General features: G+C 55.8%; 1 long non-coding RNA gene across 5 annotated transcripts in view; it reads left to right on the top strand.

The window, feature by feature from the left end:
• Positions 1-18,505, top strand: part of LOC138838613 (uncharacterized) — a 194,353-nt gene that overhangs the window by 17,184 nt on the left and 158,664 nt on the right. For 4 of the 5 annotated variants that reach the window (XR_011375687.1, XR_011375685.1, XR_011375686.1 and 1 more), the window contains exon 2: positions 15,215-15,300. This is a non-coding gene — a long non-coding RNA (uncharacterized lncRNA). Of the gene's footprint in view, positions 1-10,113; positions 10,202-15,214; positions 15,301-18,505 lie in introns of those variants that run through there. The other variant, XR_011375688.1, reaches the window with a different exon arrangement.

The raw sequence follows: 18,505 nt of genomic DNA, 5'->3' as shown, positions 1-18,505 counted from the left end.
GGGCCTCTAGAGACTCCAGGTAAAGAAGCTGGGTGTCTGCCTAGCATCTGTGGGCTTCTGTCTCTTCCTGAGGCTGGAGTGGTCAGCGGCCCCTGAACAGTGGCCCCTTGTCTTCCTGTCCTGCCCTCCCCTGGCTGTGGTGGGCCTGTGGAGGACCACGGGAAACAATGAGACGTGGCTTCTGTGACAGACCACACGATGGCTGACCTCTGCCCCCCCCCCCCCAGTGGCTTTTGCTGGAGGAAGGCTGCGTCCATGTGGGCTTCCCAAGGAGAGGGCCACGTGGCCGAGAACTCGGTCTCCACCAGCAGCAGCGGATATGGAAAAAGGCACAGCAGTGTGCCAGGCAGAGAGAGCTGAAAACCGGAGGAAGTGTGGTTTTTGTGTTGTTGTTGTTGTTTGGTGCCGATCCTGGGGTTTGAACTCAGGGCCTGGGCACTGTTCCTGGCCTTATTTTGCTCAACGCTAGTACTTTACCCCTTGAGCGACAGCTCTGCTTCTGGCTTTTTGGTGGTTCACTGGGGATAAGAGTCTCAAGGACTTTCCTGCTTAGGCTGGCTTCACACTTCAATCCTCAGATCTCAGCCTCCTGAGTAGCTAGGACGACAGGCGGGAGCCGCCGGCACCTGGCAAGAGCAAAGGTTTTGAGGCTGGAATTCGGGAGCCCTGAGCCAGACGTGCGGTGCCGGCTGGGCTTGCTTCTCACCGGGCGTGGCTCACGGGCAGGCTGGCAGCAAGTGGACAGAGCAGAGATGCTGACCACGAGAGAGGCGCCAGCCGCTGCTCCTCCCCCGGTCATGCCCTGTGCCCTAAGATTCCGGAGGAAAGTGAGGCCACAGTGCTGCTGGCTTTGGGTCTTATCTGACTGAGTTATGGACAGATGCCCCATCTTGAGAGTTCAAGATGGCTTCCGGAGTCCAACGACAAGGTCCCTGTAGCCCTTCCCATGGTGGTGGGGCAGCTTGTTCAGCACATCCATCCATCCAGCATAATTTCCTGAGCATCTACTACATGCCAGAACTCTACAGGATACTGAAGATTGAGTAAACCTGAACGGAGGTCCTGTGTCCGTAGCTCCCAGCATCCAAGGCAGCAGGCATCTGCGGAGGTGTCCAGACTCCCGGGGAGAGCACGTGGCAGGGACTGAGGGCCTCACGTGCATGCCACAATGTCTGGGAGTGTCTGGCGTTTGAGGCGGGGAGGGGGACCTTGCCGTTCAAGGAGGGCGGCTCACGGCAGGGTTGCATGACTCAAATGGGTTACATGTCAGAGGTTACAGACTCCAGGGCTACGTGTCAGTCAACTGCGACGTTCAGAATCACAGGTCTGGTGAGAGGGCTAGAGGCTGATTAATTGGCCACACAAATAAGTGACTTGTTATAAATGACATCACCTGCTGTGAAGGCAGGTCCCAGCAGCTTGGGGCAACCACACAAGACCTGCCATGGGTCAGGGGAGGGGAGAGGATGAATGGAACTTTCGGGATGGCGATGGCGTATGTGAGGGCTGAACATGAAATGGGAGTAGAGGAGTGCCCTAAGAGGCGTGGGGCATCTGAGAACTGGAAGGGTCTTCTGGAGGGATGGGGAGGGCAGACAGGTGCAGGTGGAGGTGCAGAGAAGGGGTGTAGGCCGTACTCGGGGCCTCTGAGATGGGGCTTCGCTTGGAGGAGGGGCACAGGACCAGAGGCATGGATTGGCCGGGCACGGGTGGGAGACGTGGGATGGGGCAGGTTCTGGGGAGGCGGGAGGAAGGACACAATAGTAATGGGAGGATGGGGCCACTCTGGAACTTACAGGCGTGGAGACAGGACACCGTGGGAGGCCCCATGGGCTCAGGTTAGGAGAAGGTGAGCTGGAGGTGCTGGGCAGACAGTAGGCGCCTGGGGCTAGAGGCACAGGGCGGGAAAGTTTGGTGGCCATGGCCCTGGAGGCCGTGGCCTCACTGACCCAGGGAGTCTGGCAAGAGAAGCTACGGTACAGTTGCTAGCTGGATAAAGGGTGATAGTCCCCTAACAGACACATAGAGGAGAGAGAGGCGGAAGGAGAGGCAGGGGACCCAGCTGTCACAGACCCGGGGACTCAGACCTGGAAGTGAAAGTTGGAGCCGAGCCCGAGGCTGCTGGGGTGCCAGGCGCGGTGTGGACTGGCCTGGGGATGGAATCTCTCTGGGTCCTTGGTGGCTTGGTGGCTTGGTAGGAGCCAGCTTGACGGATGGGTGGAGAGGGAATGGGGCCCGTCAGCTGCCCTGTGACGAGGTGTGTGAGAGGAGGGAGATGAAGAGGAGGAAGATGAAGTAGTTGGAGGAGTCTTAGGGAAATCACGTCTGGGAGGGAGCGTTTCCAACACTCCGCTAGCTGTGTTCACATTCTTATACACAACAAAGGCATTCATTGCTGCCATGAAATGATTACTGTGTCAGTTAACTTACTTAGTTTTTGGTTGTGGCGACAGAACCCCTGATATAAACCACCAGAAATGAGGAATGATTTCTTTTGGCTCCTAGCCATCGAGATTTCAGTCTATCCTGGTAGGGAGGGCATGCCAGACTGGAGCAGGCCAGGGCGCAGAGAGAGAGGGCATGCTGGCGTCTCCTCATTCTCTTTTATTCTATCTTGGCCCCCAGCCTAGGCGGTGCTCCTCCCAAGGTGATCTAACCACCTTAGTGGAGCCTCGCTGGCTCCTAGAGGGGCTTTACTGATCTCCTGGGCACCTCTAGTCCAATCAAGTTGGCAACCACGCTTAGCCATCCTCCAGAACAGACATTCAACCCCACAGAGCCGTGTTCAGCAACTGGGGCACATGGCGTTGCAGTAGGAGCTTGCTCTGGTGGCCTTCTCAGCTGCTGCCCGCTTGGCGGTCCTCTCGGGCTGGCTCTGCTCCTGCCTATAGCTTTCTTCAGCAGCGGTTGTGTGTTTGCCAACACCCTTGGGTCTCGGCTGCAATCTCGGGTTCAGCCTTGCAGCTTCTTGCGGTGCCCTCTCAGAGGCTGCCTGCGGGGACCCCGATCCTGCCAGACGCTGAATGGCCTCCCAGGCCTTCCTTTGAAATCTGGGTGGAAGCCTCTTGGACCCTGCAATTCATCATTCTGCATGCCTGCAAAACCAACATAATGCGGTGGAAACCAGGGTCTGCTCCTGCTCGAGGAGTATCTGGGCCTTCTTGAACCATGGCTGCTGTGTTGAAAACACTTGCCTCAGTGGCCTAGGGGAGGAGGGCACCCTGGAGGTCTCTTCTCAAAATAGAGCCTTTAAAATACGTTAAAATCTTTACATCCTTGAGCTTGGGATGGGCAGAATCTAGCTAAGTCCTGGGAAGCAACCAACGAATCTTTCCTATTGTCTGAACGTAAACTGCAGGTTTTTCAAATAAATCCTTCTGCTCTGCTCTTACAGTGCTCATTGCAAACTCAGCTAAAAGCAACCAACAATAATCATACCGTAGCTGAAAAGGTAGCCTGCTTTGAAATATCCTCTGCCAAGCTAATTCCTTTAAACTCAGCCTCCCTCCCCCTCGCCCACAAAGTCTTAGGGCACAGACAAAATGCAGACAAGTTCTTTGCCCTTGAAATTCATTTGGGCTCATGATTTCAGAGGTTTTGGTCCCATAATTGGTTCTGCTGTTTCTGGAAGGTGGTGGGAGAGAGAGTGAAAGAGAGAGAAGGTGGGGAGGGAGGAAGTGTGTTTCACTAATCTAGTCATCTCTCAGTTCAATCTGGGTGACAAGAGGAATCATCTTGGTCCAGCATGGTAATAAATGCCTACAACCCTAACTACTGGGAAGACGGAGGCAGGAGGATTACAAATTCAAGGCAGGCCTGGGGCGGGGGTGGGGGGGTGGGTGGTGGGGGGGTGGAGGGCGGGAACTAGTGGAACCTGGATTCAAACCAAAGTGAAAACAAGGAAGTTGGAAAATAAGTCCAGTGAGGGAGTGCTTGCCTGGCACGTGCAAAGCCCTGGATCCAATCCCAGGTGCTGAAAAGAAAAGAAAGAAAGATGAACTCCACTGCTACGCCAGGTACTACTGTCATCCTCTCTACCCATGAGGCTCAGAGTCGTCCTGTAACTTAATGGAGACCACACAGCTAGTAAACAGAGTGGAGTATCTTAACCCCCACCCTTTGCCCCACCCTCCTAGGGCTCTGCTGCCTTCCAGTTTAGTCCCAGCCCCTGCTAAGCTGTCTCCTGACCAGCAGCTGACCAGCAGCAGGCCTCTGTGTGAAGGGCAGTCTGTTCACCTTGCACGACCTTGGTGCTCACAGCGGTGGACTGTGCTCCCTTCCCGACCCCGCTTTCAGCGATGAAACTGGCATGCACACCCTGGGAACGGGCACTGGTTACAAATCAGAGCCTGCTCCCCAGGAGCTCACCCCACTGCTGAAGTTCAAAGAACACAGGGCAAGGTCAGTGGAAGCCTCCGCTGGAGGTGGGCCTGCTGTCCCGGATGAGTGACGTCAGGCCTCCAGGTTCCCTTCAGCTTCCTTACCTCTGCCCGGTGTTGGCAAGGTCCAGCTCTCACAGGCCATGGTGGCCCCGGCCCCGGGGGTCTGGGCTACAGGAGGGAGTCAGGTGTGCCCACCGGGCCTGTGCATCTGTGTTTCACTGGGCGGGCCTTCCTACCTGCAGGTGCAGCAGCTTCTAGGTCCTTCCTTGCAGGTGCACACAGCAGGCTGCCAGAGGGATAGCGCTGAGCTCAGATTCTCCCTGGAGCTGAAGGACAAAGAGATTCACGTGGGGAGGGACGGCTGTGGGCTCTTGTGCCCCCGCTTCACAGGGCACTCGTATTGCCAGGTTGCTGTGTCCACTTCATGTTACGGATAGGGAAACTGAGGTACAGAGAGGCAATGACCTGCTCCAAGAGGGGGCAGCTCGGAGAGTCCGGGCAGATTCCAGCGGCCCCAGGCCGGGCTCTCACCTTCTCCAGGTCCCAGCAGGTCAACCCAGATCCTAAAGTAATAGCTGGTGCTATGTGGTACCCCACCTCTGGCTGGGGGTGAAGAGGCTTTCCCGGCTTCCTGTGGGAGGCTGGTGGCGGTGGCAGCCTCTGCCTCCCTCCCGGCTGTGTCTCAGGGCAGTGACTCTGCCAGGCTCACTGTGGTGACAGGGAAGGTCCTGAGACTTCAGGATCGTGGGGTTCGCTGTATCCCCCCCGCCAAGTGGAGGCTGGGTGCCAAGGCTTTGCCTCTGCCTCTCAGGCCTCACTCCAGCTGGTGCCTGGGCTCTAGTTCCCCACCTCCAGCCTGCGGTGCCCACTCCCACGTGAACCACCAGTGCCTGCATTTCCCCATTCAGCTGCTGGTGCGTGCTGTGCTATTTTAAGCCCGCGTGGAAGTATTATTTTTTTTTATAAGGACCATCTGCTACCGGCCCCAGCCCAGATGATACAGTTGGAGTTTACCCACAGCATCCTCTCCCGCCTTCAGACAGTTCCAGGAACGAGGGTGAGTCAGACCAGCGGAACCCCGTCTTGCTAACCCAAGCGATGGCCTGGACGCCAGCCCTGGGAGGACCACATGCCCTGTGAGGCAGGTGCTTCTGCGGCCTGGGACGGGAAGGGGAGCCTCCCCCCCACCCCCACCCCGTGCTTCAGGGGTACCCAAGCCAAACCATCCCAGCTGTGCCCTTCCCCCCTGGAGGGGCAGCAGCCGGGTCACAAGGTCAAGGGCAAACCTTGCAGCTGTCTGTCATGACAGCTTCTCACAAGGGTGCTCTGTTCCAGCCGTCTCCTGAGAAGCCCCGGGGCTGCTTTGGGGTATGGAAAGAGTGAAGGCTTTTGGCCCAGGGGGCTGCTTGGGGTGGTGCCGGGCTGGTGTTCTCCTGGGCGGCTGGGAGACGTTCTTAAATGCTGAGGGGCGCCCTAGTGTTTTCCCGCTTTGCTCCCCCTCCCCCTCCCTCCCTTCTGTCCTCTTCCCTTCTCCTTGGTGTAAAAAGAGGCCCAAGACAGAGACTGCAGGCTGACCTTGTGTGTGGGATGGGTGCCGTCTCAGACCCGAGCCTCAGCTTTGCCCATCTGTAAGATGGGGCCAGTCGGACCCACCTCCTCGCATGTCTGGGAGCCGTAGAGCCCTGCGACGTGGCCAGCTGTGGGTTTCGCACTCTGGGCGGCAGCTGCGCTCTGAGCTGGCCGCACGCTGCAGGCATGTCTGGAAGTTGGGGGCTGGGGGTCGGTGCCACCATCACCACACGCTGTGTGCTGCTGCTCCTTCCCTGCCTTACACCTGGCAGTTTGTGCCTTAGGGACCCTTGTTAGAGGATGCATGGGCCATAGTTAACTGGGTCCCCTCCCAGCCTGGCTAGAGTATCACTTCTGGGTCATTATAGCATGGCTATAATGACCCAGGACTCTAGGAGCCCTCACAGGTTAAGGTGTGGCCTGGTGGCTCCACGCTTTGTCTCCACCTTTCTTCTTCCTTCTGTGGCTATGCCTGCCTGGTGCTGGTGTCTGTCTCCCACCATGAGGTCACCGTATTGGCCCAATCTGTCAGGAGTACCAGTGGGGCCTGACAGTGTGACTTCCTGACCCAAAGGCTATCTGCCCCGGCTCTGTGGAGCCTACAGTTTCTCTGTGGTCAGTTTCTTACCCATTTCCTGCCAGCTGCTACTGCTTCTCCAGTTCAGCTTCGACAGCTCTGGTCATGGGGAAAGGGTGGCCTGCTGATTCACTGGCTCTGGTGGGCAGATGGATGCAGGGACTGGGGCATGCCCTGTGGAAAGCACCCTGGGCTGGGGGTGGGGGGGACCAGGCCTGGCCCTCAGACCTCCTCGAGTGATATAGAATAGGCTGAGGGACACTTTCATTGCAAGTGATATCTGGGGTGTGTGTGTAAAAGAGAGAAAGAGAGAAGAGATCTTTTAAAAATTGCATTGAAGTCAAAATAAACGGCTTCACGTGTTAGGAAGTCAGAATATAACTGCAGGCAGTGTGGGGCCTTTCCTGGGGAGCCCCATGTTCTCTCTGAGGCATTGCAAGGTGTTTTCTGTGCTTCAGATTTGGCTATGTAGTCACATTTTACATTTTATTTCCTGGCATGGCCAGACATAAAGAGGGAGCTTCCTCCCTTCCCCCTCTACCAGTGACCCTCCCAACAGGAAGCTCACTGTTATGCCGCCAAGCAGAGTTTTGGAGTTGTCCCCAGTGTGGGCGATCATTGGCCAAGGGTCTTTCCCTGTCCAGCACAGTACCCACAGGCGGCTGGACCAGAACAGGCAAGCACAGTATCAGTGGGAACTTATGCTAATATGAGACCTCAGGCCACACCCACTGGGAGGGTCCAGGATCTCAGGTAAAGGCAGCAGTCTGCCTTGAACCTAACTCCCAACATGGCCTATGCTTTAGATGTCATGATTAGCATTTGCTAATCTATTGGTGGACCTAGATTATGAAGAAAGAAAGTGATACTTAGAAGCAGAACTACACAGCTCATCCTTCTTATCTGTTCTGTTTTCCTCTTGGGTATCATCAGGTTTTGTGCAAGACACAAGGGACCGCTTAAGCCCTGAACAGAAAGATCAAGCGAAGGAGGACATTTCCCAGTCCGACATGGGCCTGGCTGCCCCTAAGAGTCCAGCGACATCAGAACAGGGGAAATAGCTGTGATAGAGTCTTTGGGGTTGTAGGTGAGACCCAAACTAGTTCAGCTATGGTGGGATTGAAATGAGCTGAGGGACAGACTTGGGAGAGATGGTAGTAGAGAGGGAGGTGTTCAGAATGGCCTTAGCAACCTGAGGGTTCATCTTGGCTCTCTGGCTGGCAGACAGCAAGTGTGATGAGACCTTAGCCGCTCTGGGTGTCCATTCTTATCTGCAGATGGGTGTATCACAGGGTAACCTTTTACCTTTCATGTTTAAATGAGATAATCCATTCCCAGCAAGGCCTCTCTCTAAACTCACTAATAATAATGACTGCACTGAAGGAGTTCTGCTGGTGGGTGACATGCACAGGATACTTTACTCACATCACCCTGAACATTCTGTGTAAGATGCATGTAAGATTAGTATTTCAAGACATGTCACGGTTAGCATTTGTCTGAGAAAACATCTGAATTATCGGTATAGAATTGTATCATTTTCCCAAAGCAATTTCCTTTGGATCAAGAGTAACATTGTAGAAATATGCTTCATTTTTGTTTTCCTTCTTTAAAAATCAAAAGGCTTAGGATACAAGACAGGATCTGGCTTGAGATGCTTGGGATGGATTGAGGGGCTTTCTCAGGGTGACCGGGGGCAGGGTGCCCTGCTTCTCACAGCGATGCTCAGCTGAGCCAGCACGTGATACATCTTGGGAGGGGGACCTGAGACCCTGGAGGGCCCTTCCAGGTGTGTGGTGCAAGGACTCACCCTGCATTCAGCTTCCATGTAAATAGACAGCTGCCTATCATCCATCCCATAGGCGGATGGTGGAGTGCTTCAGTCTCGTGGAACAGATGCCTCTGGCCAACAATGATGCAAGCTGTGGGCGGTGCCAGGCTGGCATCTGTATTGGAGTAAGATCTTGGTGGCAAAATGTCAAATAGGCGCCAGAGTCTCAAGCCTGTCATCCTAGCTACTTAGGAAGTTGAGATCTGAGGATCACGGTTCAAAGCCAGTCCAGCCAGGAAAGTCCATGAGACGCTTAGCTCCAATAAACCACTAGAAAACTGGAAGTGGTGCTGTGTCTCAAGCGGTAGAGTACTCGCCTTGACTTGAAGAGCTGAGGGACAGCGCCCAGGCCCAGAGTTCAAGCCCCATGACTGACAAAAAAAAAGGAAGTCAAACAGGGCTAGTGTTAGGTCCCGGAGCTGCTGAGAGCAGGTTTCTTTCTAGTTTCATGTTTGCAAAAAGCCTTTTTCTTACAGAACAATTCACTCTCCGCTGGCTGTGGGAGGAGAGGGCGATGGGGCGCCTAGAAGCACCCAGACATCCATATGTGGTGGCAGCATTGGCAGGAAAACCTGTGCAGCTGTCACTCCGTGTGTGTGTGTGTGTATGTGTGTATGTGTGTGTGTGTGTGTGTGTGTGTGTGTGTGTGTGTGTGTGTGCTGGTTCAGGTGGGTGCCTGGGTGGTTGGTGCTATTCTGGCACGAGCATCAATGTTCTGGGACTGGAAGCCTACTTCTGTCTCAGGGCCTCATTTCTTAGCTGGGGTAGGATCTAGCTTTTCTGGTTCCACCACAACTCCTGGAGTAGACTGCTTTGCTGGTCAGGATGTGGTGCACCAGCCATGTCCAAGGTTCTGGAGAGTGATTTCGAATTGCCTCCCTAAGGCTTTCTGAGAATTCAGCTGACAGGGACCATCTGTGCCATCTTCTTAGAGCAACAGTCACCCCAGGGAGTCTTTTAGCGCCAGCGCTCTTGGTTTCAAAGTGAGACACCATCATGTCTCTCACAACCCTGGCTGGGTACTCTTGTAACCTATGAGTCAGTCCTGCCACAGCTCTGCCTTCTGGATCCCTTCCCTCGCCTCCCCCAGCTGTGTGTGACAGTGAGGCGCTGTGTCAGCGGCTTGTCCCCCGTCCCTGGACTTGTGACAGCGCTGTCCCTCTTGCCTGCCCTCCATTCTGCTCTTCATTCTTGGGAACTCAGCTTCACCGTCTTGACGTCTGAGCAGCCTCCGGACAGGAGAGCTCTTGGTTCTCCGAGTGTGTGTTTTTCCTTCATCCGGAGGCTGTGTGGTCCCTAGGCTGGGTCTGGCTCACGCCTTGCAGGCCACGTGTTACCTGTCTGACTTTGGGAGAGCAGAAGCAGATCCTCCTCTGTCCCCTCCCCCTCCCCAGGGGTCCACATGTGTGAAGCCTGCTGGGTCCTCATTCCCGTGGTGCCTGGGTCTCGTTTTTTCCTGTTACAGAAATGGATACTACATGAAAATGGTGACTGGCAATCATGGTGATCTCCTGTGTGTGTGTGTGTGTGTGTGTGTGTGTGCGCGCGCGCGCGCACACGCATGTGCCTGAAGAAATAGGAATTTCAGGACTGGATCATCACCAGGGACAGTGCACAGGTCCAGAGTTCAAGCCCCATGACTGACCAAAAAAATAAAAATGTCAAACAGGGCTAGCGTTAGGTCCTGGAGCCACTGAGCTCTGAGACTTGCCTTTTTTCCTAGACCATGGAGGTCAGAGAAGACACAGGGTGCCCAGGACGCTCAGATCTTTGGGCTGTGAGGGAAGGGACGTCTAGGCTGTGTTCCTGATGGAGGTGCAGTTTCCAGCCGGAAGGAGGCCATCAGTGAGTACCTGTCCACCTGGAGGGACCTGGGATGAGGAATGGCCACAGGACTCTGGGCACTGTGATTCAGATGTTCCCATTCTGTCCTGGGCAGTCAATGAGATGTACTTCATGTATAGTTGAGGACAACCCTGGAAGAGATGTCACTGAGAAGCAGGCCAGGACAGTGTAGCTGTGGACCTCGGGTCTGGTCGGTCCCTGGGAGCAGAAGCATTTTCTCCACTGCCCAGCGGCTCATGGCCCTGGGACGCCCACCCCTGCTGGCTCTCGCTGCTGGACGTCCGCATCAGGGTGTGGCTCTCCCAGGGTGGCCACACTCACAGCTCTCCCCAGACGTCCTCATGACGTCCTCCTCTCATCTTCTCAGTGCAGGGCCTTGCTGCCATCCCACACGGGACCCTTGGCTGGGGGGCAGCAAACCCCAGACCTCTGGATAACTTGGGCTGCCTTGGTGGGCTCTCCCTGGGAAGGTCTTGGAGTTGCAGCTGCTCGGGGGCCTCTGCCCCAGTCATCTTGGAAGGACATGGAGTGTCCAGTGAAAGGCAGTGCCCTGCGTTGGGAGGGAAGAGGCTGGGGGTGGCTGGGTGAGCCTTGGGGTCCTTCCCTGAAGATCTGGGGCCCCTCAGGAGGTCTCTCTGGCCTGGAGGTTCTACCTCCAGTTGGGGAAGAAGGCAGTGAGCACAGGAGCGGGGACCCGGGTGGAACAGGTCACCGTGCCAGGCTTACACCCGGCTTGCTCTACTTTCCAAAATAGCTAATAAGAAAATTAATTTTGTCACCCAGATGTATTCAGTGAAAACATGTCAGGGAAAGACAATTAACCTCTGCACTGAGAATCCTTCCCAGATTAACGAAGTGCACATTTATAGATGTTGAGAGATGCAATTCAGGAGAGAGCTCAAGTCAGAGCTTTTTCCAGACTGAGGGGGTGGGGGGGGGAGAGAGAGAGAGAGAAAGAGAGAGAGAGAGACAAAGAGACAGAGACAGAGAGAGACAGAGACAGAGACAGCAGAGAGAGACACATGCACACAGACACAGACACGGAGGGAGGGAGAGAGGAAGAATGGAAGGGAAGTGAGGGAGAAGACAGAAGGGAGACAGAGACACAGAGAAAGACAGAGAGAGAGAGAGAGAGAGAGAGAGAGAGAGAGAGAGAGAGAGAGAGAGAGAGAGACTGAGAGAGAGCAGAACCTTATTGGGGACATGGCTGTCACTTTTACTTATTCAAGGCATTCACTACCCTTGGTTTTGGGTCAGGGTACGTCTTGACAAATGAAACCAAAACCCAGGAAAAGTTAGAACACTAACAAAGGGAATTTACAATCTTCCCATAACCACGTGGTCCCTCTGCTTGCTGATTCTGTATGGCTTTCTCCTGGGAACCCCAGGCCAGCAGGAAGTAGCTTGCTGTCAGAACAGTCTGGTTGGCTAGATCAATAGTACTGAAAATTCTCGCTTTTGTCTTTCCTCTGGGAGCAAGGAATTCCATCCTGGAAAGCCCTGTCCCTCACTTCTGGCCCCTTTGTGGAGACCATGGTGGGGAGACTCTGCTCTGCTTGTGTGGGGCCCGCACAGAAGGCTGAGCCTGGGTAGACAAGCTGGGCAGAGACAGGTGTGGGGGTTGGTGGGTAGGATCTGGTGAGGGAGGGTGGGTGTCAGAATGGTGGGCTTCCCCCCTGGCCCTCTGCAGACTTGGTCCGCCTTGGGGAGCACTGGCTCAGGAAATAAGCCTGACAACTTCTCTGGGGACAGTCAGGTTTGGAGACCCTCAGGGGTCTGCTTTCTGTGTGACTTGGGTGTCAGTCCTGTTCCCGAGTTAGTGGCCGGCAGACGTCCCTGCAGAGCCGGCCACGGAGCTTTTCTTGAGGGTGCAGTGGCTAGTAGCCAGCGGGCGATTGTGCTCCCACTTGCTAAAATCCATACCTTTACAATTTCCTTCAACTCTGTGAAGAGCAAGCAGGACCAAAGACAGCCATACTTTTCAACTCCTGTTACATGACCGATTCTGAGAAGTAGGCATCAGGATACATTCAGTAGGCCCGAGGGAAGGAAGTATTGCTGTGTTGAGCCAACAACAGGAAAACAGTGAGGAACTGGAGGAAGACCCTCAGATACTCAGCTTTTGTTCCCAGAAAACACAGGGGCAACCCAGGGGCCACAATACTGGCCAGCCACGGAAGGAGGAGCAAGAGACTAGGTGTCCAGGCCTCCAAGACTTAGCTGGAATCGAGCCTGGGCTCTTGGGTTAGTAACATTGGGGGATATGGGAGGAACATGGGGAAATGTCCCCTGTGAGAGGCCGAGAGAACGCCAGCCAGCCACTCATCTCTTGAACACTGAGGGCACAGACAAGAGACGAGGTGATAGAGGGTATCTGGAGAGGAATTTTCTGATGACCAGGCTCTTTCTATCTAATCTTCCTAGGCAGATCGACACGTTTGCAGATGGCAGGCAGTGATACATGCACCTATCTTGAGTTCAGTTAGGCCGTTGCTCACTCTGCGTGACAAACCTCTCCCCACTCCCCAGCCAGTAAATAGGGGCACCTTTTCCACTTCTCTGGATCACAAGCTGGCCTGGACTAGAGCCTCCAAGTGCCCAGGGAAGGACCTGAGTGACATCCCATGGACCAGGCCAACTGATGGGGTTGAAGTGCCCTGGATGCAGATGACAGCAGTGTGGTGGGAAGGAGGCCCAGCCTAGGAGAGATGGTCTCAGTTCACAGAGGGATGAGGAATGCAGCCCTGTGAGGGTCCCTGGGCCCAGCAGGGCTGGAGGGGCTTGTTCCTGGGGTTCTGGTCTGTTCCTCTGGGGCCTTCTCTGTGCCTGGCCCTGAGCTGGGCGGCAGATATGTTCATCTCACTTCCCAAAGGTATTGGACTAGCACGAGACCCAGGACATCATTGACTGAGCACCAACTTCCCTCTGTCCCCATGTGCCACCTGCTCTGTTCCCCCCACCCCAGGCTGTGCTCTCAGAAATGGGTGAAGGCTGGAACCCTTGGAAGGAGTAAGATTTTTGGAGGGAAGGGGATGATGGGATGGAGGGCCAGTGCTAAGTCGGAATGTGCACAAGGCTGACGTTTTGCGAGGATGGAACTGGTGGACTGCATCTCCACTGCTCTAAACAGAGTTAAGGAAAGTGGCTCCATCTACAGCATGAAGGCTCTGGCTTAGAGGAAGGAAGAGCCATGGGCCACTGGGGCTCTGACCTGAAATGGGTTACTGGTGAACAGGGTGTCTGAAGCCTCAAGGATGGGTGGGTGCCTCCTTATAGCCTCAACTCCTCTTACGGGATTCGTGATGCTTGGCGGGCAGCCCCTCGCCAGTGGCTGTGTGTACGTGTACAATGTTTCAAATTCAGATGCCCTGGTGGGCCCTGGGCGCATGTGCGCCCACGTGTGACGCTGTCCTGCACCCCAGGTGCATGCGCACAATGTGTGACACCGCCCTGCATCCCAGGCGCATGTGCACACACGTGTGACGCCACCCCCCCACCCCAGGCGCATGCGCACACACGTGTGATGCCGCCCCACACCCAGGTGCATGCCCACACATGACAACGCCCCGTACTCCAGGCGCATGCGCACACACGTGCGATGCCACCCTGCACCCCAGGCGCATGTGCACTCGTGTGACGCCCAGGACCGGAAAAGCTTCCGGGAAGGCGCTGGCCCTCCTCGATCCCCCTGCGCCCTTTAACTTCACGCGCCCAGCAGACGCTCTCTGGGTCTGAGTCAAATTACATGGGAGCCCGAGGGAAAAACAAGGGCCCGCTCCCCGCTACCCTCTGCCTCCCATCTTTCCGTCCTCCAGAGGCGAAGGCCCAGGGCGGCAGCGGCGGTGGAGGCTGCGGGCCGCGGGGCAAGTCCTGGGCAGGGCGCGTCTCTGTCCAGGAGGAGCCTAGGGGAGCTGGGGAGCTGGGGCCAGGCCGGGAGGGTGCGGGGCGGGCTCGGCCGCGGATGGGCTTTCCCTGCTGCCTCTGGCCGCGCCGGCACTCGCTGCGGCAGGGACCAGGGACGGGCAGCAGCCTGGTGACAGGCAGGGGAAGTGGCGACTGAAGAACAAGACCGCTCACAGGACCTCGCAGCTGGGTCCACTTCCTCGTTCCCCGGGCCGGCTCCCCTCCCACCCCGCCGTGGTGCGCCCCCAGGCCGGTCCCACAGGGGCCGCGAGGCCTGCCCAGGGGCCAGCCGAGCCTGCAGGGGTCACGCACTCCGCAGGACCTTCTCAGTACTTCCTACTTAGAGAGCGAGGCCCTGGCGGTCATGTGCGAGGTGCGGCGGGGGGCGGGGAGCGGAGGGTGGGGGCTGGGAGTCCCTGGGACCCCTCATGGAAGGTTCTAGTCCTCGGTGGTGGAAGGCTTAGCCTGGGGGGGGTCATCCTCTGAGGTGTCTGCTTCATGAGCCCAGGGGACAAGCAGCACCTGCAGACCCAGCTCCTCAGAGGCGCCAGGCCAGGGCTGCTTTCTTCATGCCTCTTGCTGAGGTCTGCAGCCGGGACTTGTGTCCACCGGCCTCCGAGTTGTCTCTGGGTCCCTTTTCTTGAGCTATTTATTACCTCAGCCCAAGTGCCAACACACAGGGACTCTGAGCATACACAACACGGCTCGGTCTCTAGTTAGGGGCATTGAGAAGGAAGCCCCCGCCCGGGGCAGGCAGGTGGGAGGCGGGGGAGTGAGGCTGGGGTCCTGCCTGCTGACACACCCTCACCCCAGGGTCTCTCTTGCTCCCTTCCCCACTTTGGATCCTCGGAGGTGGATTCCTGGGGGCACAGGCTTTGAGGGTAACTGTCTAAATACACTTGGTTAGTGTAGTGAGACAGTATGCGAATAGTAGTGCAAATATCACGTTAGAGACACCCCGTGTGCCACACACCCTCGGCTTGGTCGGCCGCCTGTCCTCCCCGCAGCAGCTGCCAGGCCCGTTGGCCTGAAGTGGGAATGGAAGTGGAGACATCTAACCGCTAACCCGCCAGGGCTCTGCTCCTCACCCCAGGCCTTTTTCCTGTACAGCTCCGTACCAACGCTGACCGGGTCCCTTCCTGAGAACACGGGATTTGTGGAGGACCAAACATGTGACGGCTTGAAGCTCTGTGGTGGTAAGTAAGGCTGGAGACACTGGCACCCCTCTACATTTCGGGCTGAGTACATCCCGTCCCCTCCTGCTCCCTGGGGTGGGGCTGTGACACCATGCAGACAGCCCTGCCCAGAGCCCCCACCAGCTCCCACCCCAGCGTGGGGGTTGTGATCTCGGGCCATTTCCAGAATCCCAGTTTCTTCCCTTGTAACAATAGCTGCTGGCCGGTTTGTTGGCTCCCTGGGGCAGCCACGAAGCACCACAAACGGAGTGCCTGTGACATTCATTGGGTTGGAGTTCTGGAGGCCACAAGTCCAAGTTCAAGGCATCATTGGGGTGATTTTTTTTTTTTGTCAGTCATGGGGCTTGAACTCAGATCTTCAGCTCAAGGTGAGCGCTCTACCACTTGAGCCACAGTGCCACTTCTGGTTTTCTGGTGGTTCATTGGAAATAAGAGTCTCATGGCCTTTCCTGCCTTGGCTGGCTTTGAACCATGATCCTCAGATCTCAGCCTCCTGAGTAGCTAGAACAACAGGCCTGAGCCACCAGCACCCAGCTAGGTGGGGTGCATTTTTTTTTTGGCTACAGGAAGTGGGCGTGGCCTCTGCTGGGTGCTTCTTTGCTTGTAGAAGTATCTTCTTCCTCTGTCCGTGTGGTCTCCACTCCGGTGGAGCACAGGACAGACGGCCACAGTGCTTGGCTGGAATGGAGGCTCTGTGAAGGACCATGTCCTGTGGCCAAGAGCCTCCCATACTCCAGACCTCCAGGAGGGTGGAAAAGAGATGAGTGAACTTTCTGAGTTGTCTTTTAGGAAGGAACTACAGTTATTTGAGGCCAGATTGGAAAGTCAGCTTTAAGAAGAGTATTGTGGTTGAGTGTGGTGGTATATGCCTGTAATCTTAGATATGTGGGAAGTAAAAAGTTTGCAAGACCCCATCTCAACTAGTCAAAAGCTGGAGTCAATGACATGCACCTCCCATCCAAGATATGAGTAAACAGGAAGTATAAATAGGGGTATGGTCCAAGCTGGTCTGGGCAAAAAGTGAGACCCTATTTGAAAAAGAGTGGAAAGGGCTGGAGGTTGGCTCAAATGGTGCAGCACCTACCTCACAAGTACAAGGCTTTGATTCAAATCTTAATACTGCAGAGAGGGGGGTGGAGAAGCAAAGCAACTCTACATATGCCAGATATCCTGGGTCCTTGATACACATTTGTTTTCCCATGGGTGCTCATGGCTCCCCCACAAAGATAAGATTTTTATCATTCCAATTGTACCACCCTGTAAACTGAGACTCAAGGAATGTGGGGTGACTTGTCCCCAAAGCTGAGCTGCCAGTGCTGGCTGCAGGATCACAGGCACTGGAGCAACTGGAAGCAGATAGAAGGCCAAGGCAGATGTTTCTGTGTGTTGACACCTACGTGTGTGGATGTTTGTGTGTATGCATTGTACATGTGTCTCCACAGCTGTGCACAGATCTCAGGTACATGTGTATGTATATACATGTGCTGCAAATATGTGCAGTTAGTACATGTGCATGTATCTACGTGGGTGGGCCTACACGTGTGTGCATGCGTGTCCTGACTTGCCACACGTCATGCTCTGGGTGGAGCACGGGGACTGTGTTGAGGATCCTGGTCCTTGTCCTGTGGGGTAGAGGAGACAGACTTGCAGCAAGCTTCTTGGAGAACTCGCAGTGAGGCATGAAGGAGCCTGTGAAATGCGCGGCTGAGTGTATGTTTGGACAGCTTCTTGGAGAGTGGGCTGGAGGTCAGGCTTGGGGTGGAGGGCTGAGGGACGGGCTGGGCTGGGAGAAGAGGCCTTGTTAGGAGGCCGTTGTAAAAATCAGGAGAAGGCTCAGGGCAGCTGGTGCTGCGGCTGGCCGGAGAGGGCACGGGTGTCTGAGATGGAAGAGGTGGAATCTGCAGGACATAATAGACCAGATTGGGGGGGGGGTCCAGGGGTCGGGGTCCAGCATGTACTTTGGATTGGTCCCTGACTCATCCTACCCAGGAAGAGCGGCATAGGATGGGGCAAAGGGGCTTTGAATCAGGGTTTTGATACACCAAAGCCTCAATTCTCTGTGTCTTACATCTAAAGGAAAGGAAGGGAGCGGCGTATTGCTGGGGTATTCCAGCCTGGTCAGACAGCCTTTCAGTGGAGGCGTCTAGAGGGCAGGCAGAGGGCTGACCCATGTGGTCCCACACAGCTCACAGAGCTCAAGTCTGAGGCAGACACTAAGGTCATTGGAAAGAGCAGGAGCTAGGGAAGGCCTGGAAGCCCTGGCCTTGAATACCCCAGGCTCTCAGAACACTCAGGCCCCCAGAGCCCAGGGTGTGAGTGGGGAGTGACCGTGTGCAGGCCCCCCTCTGCCCATGCCGCCCCATTCCGAGCCCAGGGTGTGAGTGGGGAGTGACCGTGTGCAGGCCCCCCTCTGCCCATGCCGCCCCATTCCGAGCCCAGGGTGTGAGTGGGGAGTGACCGTGTGCAGGCCCCCCTCTGCCCATGCCGCCCCATTCCGAGCCCAGGGTGTGAGTGGGGAGTGACCGTGTGCAGGCCCCCCTCTGCCCATGCCGCCCCATTCCTGCGCTCCCTGAGGCTACTTCAGCGCTCACATGCTGTCCTGGGGCTCCTGGCATCGCTGCCTGATGCATCCAACGCTGCCGTCTTCCAGCTGATATGGTATCAGCCCTCTGACTAAGAGATGGCTTCCCTAAGTGCTTCCCTTTGGCCAAGCTAAATATTAATTATCCTCCTTTATTCATGATTATTCATGGATGTCATCACACCACCAAGCAAAATGTCAGAGCAGGGAGACCCGGAAAGCAGTGAGTGGAGCGGTGGGTGGAGTGACTGTTCATGCGTGGGCGTCGGGCCTGCTCACTCCCCGCGAGCTTCCGAGCAGTGGCCACGCCCCGGTGAAGCGAGGTTGGAAGGACGGGAAGTAGTTTGCCCAGCCTGGGCATTCAGGTGACAGATGCTTCTAGAACAAGAGTTGGATGGAATTTGTCCTTGATTGTCCTGAGAGGAGGTTTCTGTTTTTGATGGTTAAGTCAACAGCTACAGGAGCTATAATGTGCCAGGAGTGTGTAAGAGAAAAAGAGAGTGGCGCAGGTCAGATGATTAGGCTGTGTGTGTGTGTGTGTGTGTGTGTGTAGTTTGGAAGTCTGCTGTGTGTGTGTGTGTGTGTGTGTGTGTGTGCATGTGCACATGCATGTGTGTGTGCACG

Source organism: Dipodomys merriami, unplaced genomic scaffold (genome assembly GCF_024711535.1).
Source record: "Dipodomys merriami isolate MVZ:Mamm:240054 unplaced genomic scaffold, mDipMer1.0.p SCAF_285, whole genome shotgun sequence".
Lineage (NCBI taxonomy): Eukaryota > Metazoa > Chordata > Mammalia > Rodentia > Heteromyidae > Dipodomys > Dipodomys merriami.
The sequence above is the reverse complement of the archived record's forward strand: the minus strand, read 5'-3'. Positions and strand labels throughout refer to the sequence as shown.